Consider the following 9,579-nt stretch of genomic DNA (forward strand, 5'->3'; position numbering starts at 1 on the left):
TTAACTAGATATCGTATAACGAAGTAGAAATATCTCCGTGTTTTTGATGTCTTTCTGTTAAATTGAAATTTGTAATAAATCACATTTGTGTTTAAATTTGAATTGCAACATCCGCTATGGGGACCCCATTCCCAATGTTTATTTTATTATCTTTCATATGGATGAATAAAAGTTAACTTCGAAGGTTGTCGTGTATAAAATTATTTAAAAAAAACCTTTTACTTGAAATTTATAATTTACACCGCCTTTTACTTGAAATTTATAATTTACACCATTTTGTGTCTTTAAATCCTTTATGGGAACATTTGAGATAACGGTTTTTCATGTTTTTTGCTTTTGGTGAAAATAATGCGATGTATCTAGAATTCTTGATATCGTATAACGAAGAAGAAATATCTTCGTGTTTTTGATGACTTTCTGTTAAATTGAAATTTGTAATAAATCACATTTTGTGTTTAAATTTGAATTACTACATCCGCTATGGGGACCCCATTTCCAACGTTTTTTTTTAATATCTTTCACATGGATGAATAAAAGTTAACTTCGAGGGTTGGCGTGTATAAAATTATTTAAAAAAACCTTTTTCTTGAAATTTATAATTTACACCATTTTGTGTCTAATCTTGGATTTTCAAAGCCTTTACGGGGACCTTTGAGCCAACGGTTTTTCATGTTTTTTGCTTTTGGTGAAAATAATGCGATTTAACTAGATATCGTATAACGAAGTAGAAATAGCTTCGTGTTTTTGATGTCTTTCTGTTAAATTGAAATTTGTAATAAATCACATTTGTGTTTAAATTTGAATTACTTCATTCACTATGGGGACCCTATTCCCAACGTTTTTTTTATTAACTAAACGTTTAAATATATTAAAAATAAGGCATTGTATAGTACACTTCAAGTTACCCATTAAGTGTTCAGATATTGATTATTTCTTTCATACTATTATTATTATTTGAAATTAAAAGTTCTTAGATTTTTATTAATACAGTAATACTGGCAACACATGTGCCTTTTCCTAGTCATTTTATATAAGAGCTAGTTAAGAAAGCAAGTATTCATGTGCTAATCTTCTCAAAATAAAGAAAACGGTGCGTTTGTGTTTCATTTTCATGATCATTGTTGAAATACCGCTCTTATGGGAACTTCACTCATACCGGAAGTAGTAGTGTGTGCTTTCTAGTTCTTGCGAGGACCGATAAGGGGGCGCTATTATCAGTCCGTGTGTTAAACAAAATCGGCAATTTGTAATTTACCGCCTTTGTGGGGACCACCTTAAAAACTAATTTTAAGCAATTAAAATCAAAAAATAATTAATTTGAGCATATGTTATTTTTGGGTTTAATGGGGACCGGGGTGTGCGTCCCCATAAGTGACTACGGTCCCCACAGGATTGGTGTGTTTTCTCGTCGCGGTCCTCATAAGTATAGTAATGCAAACGCAGCTAAACCCCCACGCAACTTGCGTTAGAAGTCACCAAGTACAATTCAGTTTAAACGTGTGGTGTGGTATTGTGGGTGACAATTTAATTGGGCCAAATTTCCTAGAGCCCAGGTTAAACGGTGTGGCTTACTTGCAGTTCTTACGGGACGATTTACCGCAACTACTCGAAGACATACCCTTAGGTTTGGTAAACAGAATGTGGTTCATGCACGATGGTGCACCACCACATTTCAACATCGCGGTCCGAAATTATCTTAACGCGACCTTCCCTTTGCGGTGGTTAGGTCGAGGTGGACCTGTGGAGTGGCCTGCTCGATCACCCGATCTGAACCCTTGTGATTTCTTTCTTTGGGGCCACCTGAAAGACTTAGTTTATCAGACTGAAGTGCCCGATGTTGAAGAGCTACGTCGACGAATAATTCACGGCTGTCAAACAATTCGCGAAACTCCAGGCATTTTTCAACGTGTAAGGGAATCATTTGTAAGACGTGCTAATGTGTGCCTTAACGCGGGTGGTGAACACTTTGAACAATTTTTGTAACTAGTTGCAATTAAATGTTAAAACTTGTCAATAAATTCATTTTCTTCGTGCATTAATCATGGCGTTTTATCTATGACACATGAAACACTTACTGAACGAAACAAATTAAAGTTTGTTCTTGTTTTTGGGACCACCTTTGTGGGCCATTAACGCCGAAACGTGGCTCTGCATTGTAATTGTTCTCTGGGCGAGTTTACTCTGTTGGAAACAAACAACACGCCCCTTAATTGGAGATGGGTTTTTCAAATACATTCGAGATGTCCTTTTAGGTTTTCTCAAGGTCATACCTAACGTACAAGAGTGTTGTCCGTGATGATGAAGATTTGCGTAGCTTTTTACGGTTTGAGATAACAGGAACAAGCCAGGGATCTTCCAACATGTCCAAGTATCATTCGAAAGACTGCCTCGTTTTTGTAATGCCGCCCGTGGACATTTGGACTAATTCCTGAAAATAACGTTGTTTACGCTGTGCTAATAAAAGTCCCTTCAATCAGAACCATTTTACTTGGTGCTGGGAAGATCTTGAAACATCATGTCACTTGGGATTAATTTTACATTACCACCGTAGGCATACTTCTACTCATTTATACGCTTCTGATTAGTAAAGGTAGAAATCAATTGTTCGATTAAAGGCTATTGAAATTGTCTAGTAATTTTAAACAAGCTGGTTAGTCGGTCTTAAGTGTTACTCCTCATTTTTGGATATTTCCTTGTTTTAGGGGCGAATGTTTGGAAGGCCATATCTCCGTAACAAAATGTTGTACACCCCATGTTCTTTGGTACTTTCCGCTCAGTTTGGTCCCATAAACACGCCCCTTAATTTGTGATGGACTTTTCAGAAACACCCTGTATATATATATATTGGTAACCACAATTTTGGAAATAATTTTCACACTTTATAAAAACATATTATACAACAATAGTATGATATAAGTTATAGGACAAATTAATAAGTTTTATGGCTTTCTTTAAGCCTAACTATTAAATAGTTTAAAAATCAATTTTTGTAAGTGGTATCGGATTGGGTCGGGTACACATTATTGATAAGTTATAGAAAGAAAAGGTTATATTAATAGATAATATTTAAACATAAAATCTTTGCTAATCTTTGATATTGTAACAGGATAATATTAAATTAGATTAATTTAATGTTTTTGAATGGTTTTAAATTGTTAATGTAAAAAAGTTATGGGCGTCTTAATTTAAAAAAAATATAGCGCGCTTAAAAGAGAAAAAAAAAGATGCGAAACTGATATTTAAAATTTGGATACGAGTGTCTAAATCTCAGTTCAAAAAATCTGTTCAATGTTAACTAATAGGATGAGTTTGTCTGAATAGTTTCACCAGCTTATTTAAGAATTATATTTAATCACATAGCATTACCAACAGGGGTTACGTTTTTAGCGTGTTTTTTACATAAAACACCATTGGGGCAAGACTAATACAGAGTACTGAAAACCCTTCACTAGAATATTCTAAAATGAATGCAAGAATCATCGCCTTTTTTTCGTAACAATAGCATGGCCCTACAATCCTCCCTCCTCTCCCTTTCACAGTTATTATAGTAGGCAACATCAAAATTACTCCAGAACCATCGTTAACCTTAAACTCGCTCTAGGATTAACAATCTTACCCAGTCATAAATTACTTTAAAGGGAATATGAAACTATTAGTATATCTTAGACAGATATGATGCTCCTTTCTGGTACGAATATTGAAATTTTGGACTTGACTCGTGGTAAATTTGATATGGATTCTTCAAGCACGTTAGATTCCCTTTAATGTGTCTGGACTCTTTTCAAGAGCAGAACAGTGACGTCAGTCAAATTACTGACTAATCTCTCCCTTTTTCTGATCATTGTATCACTGAACTCGTACCAGCCGTTGTCTTTTGTCATTAAGTTTACATAATGTCCCTCGGCCAACGATTCACCTTTATGAATAATCACCCCTTTAGTTTTAAAAAGCATCTTACTCATAGTGACATTTTGATTTTCAAAACTTGATATTTTGGTCGAAATCTTAATTGGTCGACCATCTTTGTAATCGCCACGGAGAAGACACAAAAATACGTACTTCCCGCTGGATATCAATACATCACGCTCTTGTATTTTTGGGTTGTTAAAAAATACGCATGGCACCTCTGTTAATCTTATATTTTTTCTAGAGATTTCCAATCAATTTTATCTCGCTTTTCTAGTGGAAGATTGAAAATGTTGCTTTCAACAATATTCTCCGAATTTTGTTCATTTTGACATTTGGGGCATTTAGTCACGTTTCGCGACTTTGACCAAAAAAGTTCTTTTAGAGCCTTAGAGTAATCGGCTTCCATTTCTTGGCTTAGTGTCGTCAAAAGGACCATCAAAAATTCACTGGCGTCTTGTTGATCGTTTTGCGTAAAATGATTTCCGACAGCCATTCTCAGTTCCAACCCTTTACGACTGAAACTTCCTTGAGAACTCTCGATGTCGTTTATCGTGTTATGGAGGCAACGTAAAACTGGTTTTTCAACGAATGATCCATTGTAAGATTTAACCAATTCTCTTAATTCCGGCACTAATAAGAGTAGTTGCAAAACGCTATTAGAATAGCATGTTACTTGGTCATCGTTAGCTAAACCCTTCAAGGGCAAACTATCCAAACTCTGTTGGGTTTTCCTTTTCTTCTTCGGTGTTTCTGCACATCTCTCTTCCTCACCTTCTAAAAGGCTTTTAGATAGTGTAGGCGCACTTCTTTTGCCACCTCGACTTTCTTTCGACTCCGTTATTTCCAAAAGAGGCAGATCTGGCCTATATTTTTTGCGAAGCCTGTTATACTCCATAATGGCTCGTCCATCCGCCTTAATTTTAGTCGGATCGAACTGTAATAGATGGAGTCCGGCCAAGGACGTCACTCTCGATAAAGCCACATACGCCATGCCCGTTTCGAATAAATTCGGACCCAAATCCATAATGGCGCATTTTAAACTCATGCCATGGCTTTTGTGTATCGTAATAGCGTACGCCACACTGTAAAAAATAAGCGTGCTTTTGGCATTCAAAACTGATAGTGACCGTTCAATTTTGAATAAGCCTCTATTGACGCGTTCACATTTAACCAGAGACATTCAATTTTGAACAAGGGGTGTTTTAGGCGTTCAAAACCAGTCATGAGCATTTATTTTTGATCAAACTACCGTCATGTCGATCAAAACTTAACTCAAGCATTCATTTTTGAACAACTTACACATTACCATTCAAAAATGAATCTTTATTTCATTCAATTTCAATTTTGAATAACAGCCTTGGGCTAATGAAGCGTTCAGATACGGTCGTTTTGGCGTTCTAGTAGGATTGTATTAGTATTAGTATTAAAACAAGAGCGTTTTAGTTGTTCAAATAATAAATTTTTGACTTTCAAACGAGTGCATTATGGGCGTTCAAACGAATGAGATATGGGCGTTGAAACGAGAGCGATATTTGCGTTCACACGAGAACGAAATTGTTCAATCGCAAAAGGTGTGCCAAACAGAATTAATTCTGCCCTAAAATTACTTGATTCCGCTGCTGTAAATTTGAACTACAAACATAGGTTTAATTAAAAAACAATAACTTCTCAACAATTTACTATAACTTGCTTATTTACCTTGAATTAAATATATATTTGCCTGTATAAACATCATTATACAATAATATCAAAGGAAATGTTACGGATTATTGCGTATTTCACCTTTCCCTTATATTTACATAGTCCTTCAAATAGTTTGATAATATAACTTATTGCTACAACGTTATAATCGGAAAGAACTTGATAAAGAACGCTTTCCTTAAGTGCAGACTTTCTTCATACAACTGAATTATTATTTAACACAACGATTATAGTTTATGTGTTTCAAATTCACCCGCCCTCAGAAGATGTAAAAGCTTTAAACACATTAGATTTCTTCCTTATCAGTGTGTTTACTATATTTAATATAGTATGCCCTACCATAAGGCATTCAGCGATGAAATTTGAAATCAAATTTCTCCAGGCTATTCAAAATTCAACGTCAAATTTCAATGCTTCATCAAACACTTGTTCACCATGTATTATTAAATGGTGAACTGCTTAATTTTAAACGCAAGCAATTGAATATGAACGCTTGATCAAACTCTCCGATGCTGCTCAATAATGAATGCATAAAGATACAATATTAAACGTTTAATTTTCCAATTTAATTAGAGCGGTTTCGTGCTTAAATTTACACGATATACTATAACCTCTTAGCACCGTTCAAATATGAATGCGTGAGCGTTTAATTTTGAACGATAGTGTTCTGTTCAAATTTGAACGCAAAGAATTTATTCAAATTTGAATGTTAAAGCGTACCACCACAGTGTCGTGGCTATGCACGCTTAAGCAATCAAAGATGAACCTCACTTTTTTACAGTGCAGGATAACGAGAAACTGGGAGCGTTTAACGTAAAGGTTTGCCATGAGCAAAAATTTGACGCAAATTTTCTCAACTAAATAGTCAGTGTTAGCGTCGTCGTTATTCAGTTCGCGATCTACTCTTAGAAAAATCCAAGTAACGTTTCCATGTTCGTCCTTCTTGAACCCAGTTACGAAACCTATCGTACCATTTACAACGCCTTTTTCAAAACTGACATTCCTTCTGACCATTATTCGGCAGCCAACGCAAAGAACTAACTCGCTCTCCAAACCGCCTGTTTTGGACGGTTCGTTTTGTAGCCCTTGCAGTCTCCTGAGAATGTTTTTATTCATTTTTCTGCCATAGTCAGCGAGTCTATCCTGACAAGGAATGACTTCAACTTTCTGGCCGTTTTTTCGCAGCATATCAAAGTTGAATTTTACGCACATGGCCAATTTAGGCATCAAACAAATTGGGTGAAACCCTTCATTGGACAGCTTAATGAAAAGGTCCATAGCCACCTCGATGTGTTGTCCGTCAGCAACCAATCTACTTTTTAAGGTTGCAACATTGGCTTGGGAAATATTTCCAAATCTAACTCTGCTTAAAATGTCGACGTAACTTTGGTCGTTGGCTTGTCTAACATTTTGCGTTAGTTCATCGTATTTAAAAAAACTTCCAAAGATCACTTCTTCCGATGCAATTGAATCTAAGTCTGGCTTCTTCGGAAGTGATTTTGATAAACGCGGGATCTCCTAGAACCGGAGGCAATTGGAAAAGTCTTCCAAAACAAGAATAAATACAACTCCACCAAATGGTTGGTTCATTTCCCAAAATTGGTTCAGCCTCAAGTGAACGTGAGTCAGTAAAACCGATGAGACCATAGAAATTTCATCAATAATTAACAGTTTTAAATTACCCAAAGTTTCTTTCATAACTCAGGGAATGGTATTCGGCGATACGCCCATGATCTACCGGCAACATTACTAATCTGTGTAACGTTACGCCATTAACATTCAACGCTGCCAAACCCGTTGGCGCGGCAATGGCCACGCTAGCAGGATTTTGAAAGCGTTGCCTTACAGCGTTGGCGAGAGTGTCGATAAGAAACGATTTGCCAGTGCCACCAGGTCCAGACACTAAAAGGCACTTGTTTCCAGATTTTTCTCCCTCTTGGGAGAAGTGATCCATGATGTGATCATAAATTCTCTTTTGATCCGAGTTTAGTAACGCCACATTGTCAACATCGAAATTGATTTCCATGGCAGCGTCTACATCAGCCATCGCATTCTCAACTTCAATAACAATTTCCTTTCCTTGCAACGCATTTTCATCGTCTTCACTTTCGGCCTCAGAAATTATGGTTTCTGGCTCTTTCGCCTTTTTAGAAGCCTTCCGTTTCTTTTCAACTTCTTTGGAAACCGAGAGTTTCTCGTGATATTCTCTCATATCTTTTAACACCGAAAGCGAGTTTTCGAGAGCATCCGCGAAGGTTTCAAACTCGCCCAATAGCTCATTTTCGTTGCGCCACGGTTTGAAGAGAATCAGTAGAGCGTGACAATACTTTTCTTTCTCCTCTATCGGGTCGTGAATGTAGTGCTCCACTATGTAGGGCTTAGTTCTCTTTCTCATGAAACTCAGATTGTTTTCAACTCGATTACATTCGCATTTTTCTCGACACCATCAGAGTGCTTCGCAGAGTGGGGTGGCGTAGCGGTTAGCGCTTTCGCCTCGCAGCAAGAGGATCCCGGGTTCGATCCCGGACTGTGGCACCGGGTGAAAATCCGGGAACAAATCCTTCTGCGTAGAGTTTGCAAGTTCTCTCCCCGCTAGTTAAAAGGAGTTTCCTCCGCGGTTTAACCCGGTTTCTCCTTTCCATCAAAATTTGCAGAGGTTAACGGTAATAGTTAGTATAGGGCGCTGTAGGTTAGCTGTGGCATAGGGGCTAGCCACCACCCCCCTATGCATTGTAAAGGGACCCACCTGTAAACAAGCCACAGGCTTAGTGTGGAAATCCCTTCATAGACAAAGCCTAGATTATTATTATTATAATCGTAAAACCGACAAAATTCCCGCAAACTAAGATTTTCCAAGCTGTCGGGACGATTCGGATACTTTTCGTCGACGAACCCTTTTTGGCAAGTGTCCTTGCTTTCGGGATCAGTTTCCCTCAAACGAGCGAGTTCCTTGTAACCTTTCAAAACTCTCGATCGGTTTTCTTTCAAGTTAGTGTTTATAAATGTAGTGCTGTCAGACTTGTTGTAAAGGTCTTGCCCAGCATCATATCGAGATCTTCATGAATTCCTATTTGCTTGCACGTCAAAGATGTCAATCTATAGGCAAATAATTTTTTGGACAAACTTTCGTTCCCTAACTCGGCAAAAGTTTGGTCCATGTCAGCCCGGTCTCCCTTTGTGACGTAAGCCGTGACATAGTTTGCCACTATTTCCGATTTGACAACGACAAATTGCAAATCCATGTTGGCTTTGGAAGCCAAAAGTAGCGTGGGATTGTAATCATTGATTAAAACTTCGTGCTATTTTCTCGGCAAGTCGTACAGTCGTTTCTGCACCTTTTTCATTTTACGGTGACGAGTAACTGATCTAACAGAATTCATAGTAGCAATGTTTGTTACGTTTCGAGGGAAACCGTAACGACACACTTTCAATCCTTTTTTAGAATTTTTCACCTTCTTATAACAACTGGAGGTGCATTTGTGAGTTTGGAATTTTTTTACCAACCGTTGCAGTTCCGGACTTACCGATGCTCGTGATGTGTTTTTGCACGTAATCCAAAATAGTTTCGGTCGAAGAGGTTCCAATCTTTGGAGCGTCCTTGGCCCACAAAAGCATATGGTAGTGAGGTAAACCCCGAGATTGGTATTCAACCCTCCAAAAATGATGTTCTATCATGCCAAGAACAGGATTTTGCTTACACAAAAAAAGTTGTTTAACAGCGTACGAACTTTGTTGTGAAAGTGCAAATTGACGCTAAGTGGGTCGAAATTCAACAATTCAGCCACCGTCATCGACTCTACTCCTGGAACGTCTGAATTCACTTTTCTCAAGTGATCGTGCAGTTCCATATCATCGTACTCGGCCGGATTAAAAGTTAGAAGCCAGGTGGGAGGACCAAATTCCCGAATCATCGCTAAAACGTTTCTAAGAACTTTATACCAGTAGTCCTTCGTTCCTCGAATATGACTC

General features: G+C 37.6%; 1 long non-coding RNA gene across 2 annotated transcripts; it reads right to left on the reverse strand.

Moving 5' to 3' along the window:
* Positions 1 to 1,689: 1,689 nt before the first annotated feature.
* On the reverse strand, positions 1,690 to 2,821 carry LOC149615238 (uncharacterized). Of its 2 annotated transcripts, none has more exons than XR_016376172.1 (3): positions 2,489 to 2,821; positions 2,271 to 2,428; positions 1,690 to 2,181 (listed from the first exon to the last, which is right to left on the reverse strand). It is a non-coding gene; the product is annotated as an uncharacterized LOC149615238 (long non-coding RNA). The 2 variants fall into 2 exon arrangements; XR_016376171.1 differs by having other exon boundaries at positions 1,716 to 1,800; positions 2,076 to 2,181; positions 2,271 to 2,821.
* Positions 2,822 to 9,579: the final 6,758 nt, after the last annotated feature.

The sequence above is a fragment of the Phalangium opilio genome, unplaced genomic scaffold (genome assembly GCF_054372755.1).
Source record: "Phalangium opilio isolate 3A_F unplaced genomic scaffold, DU_Popi_V2 ptg000225l_1, whole genome shotgun sequence".
In the NCBI taxonomy this organism is placed as follows: Eukaryota; Metazoa; Arthropoda; class Arachnida; order Opiliones; family Phalangiidae; genus Phalangium; species Phalangium opilio.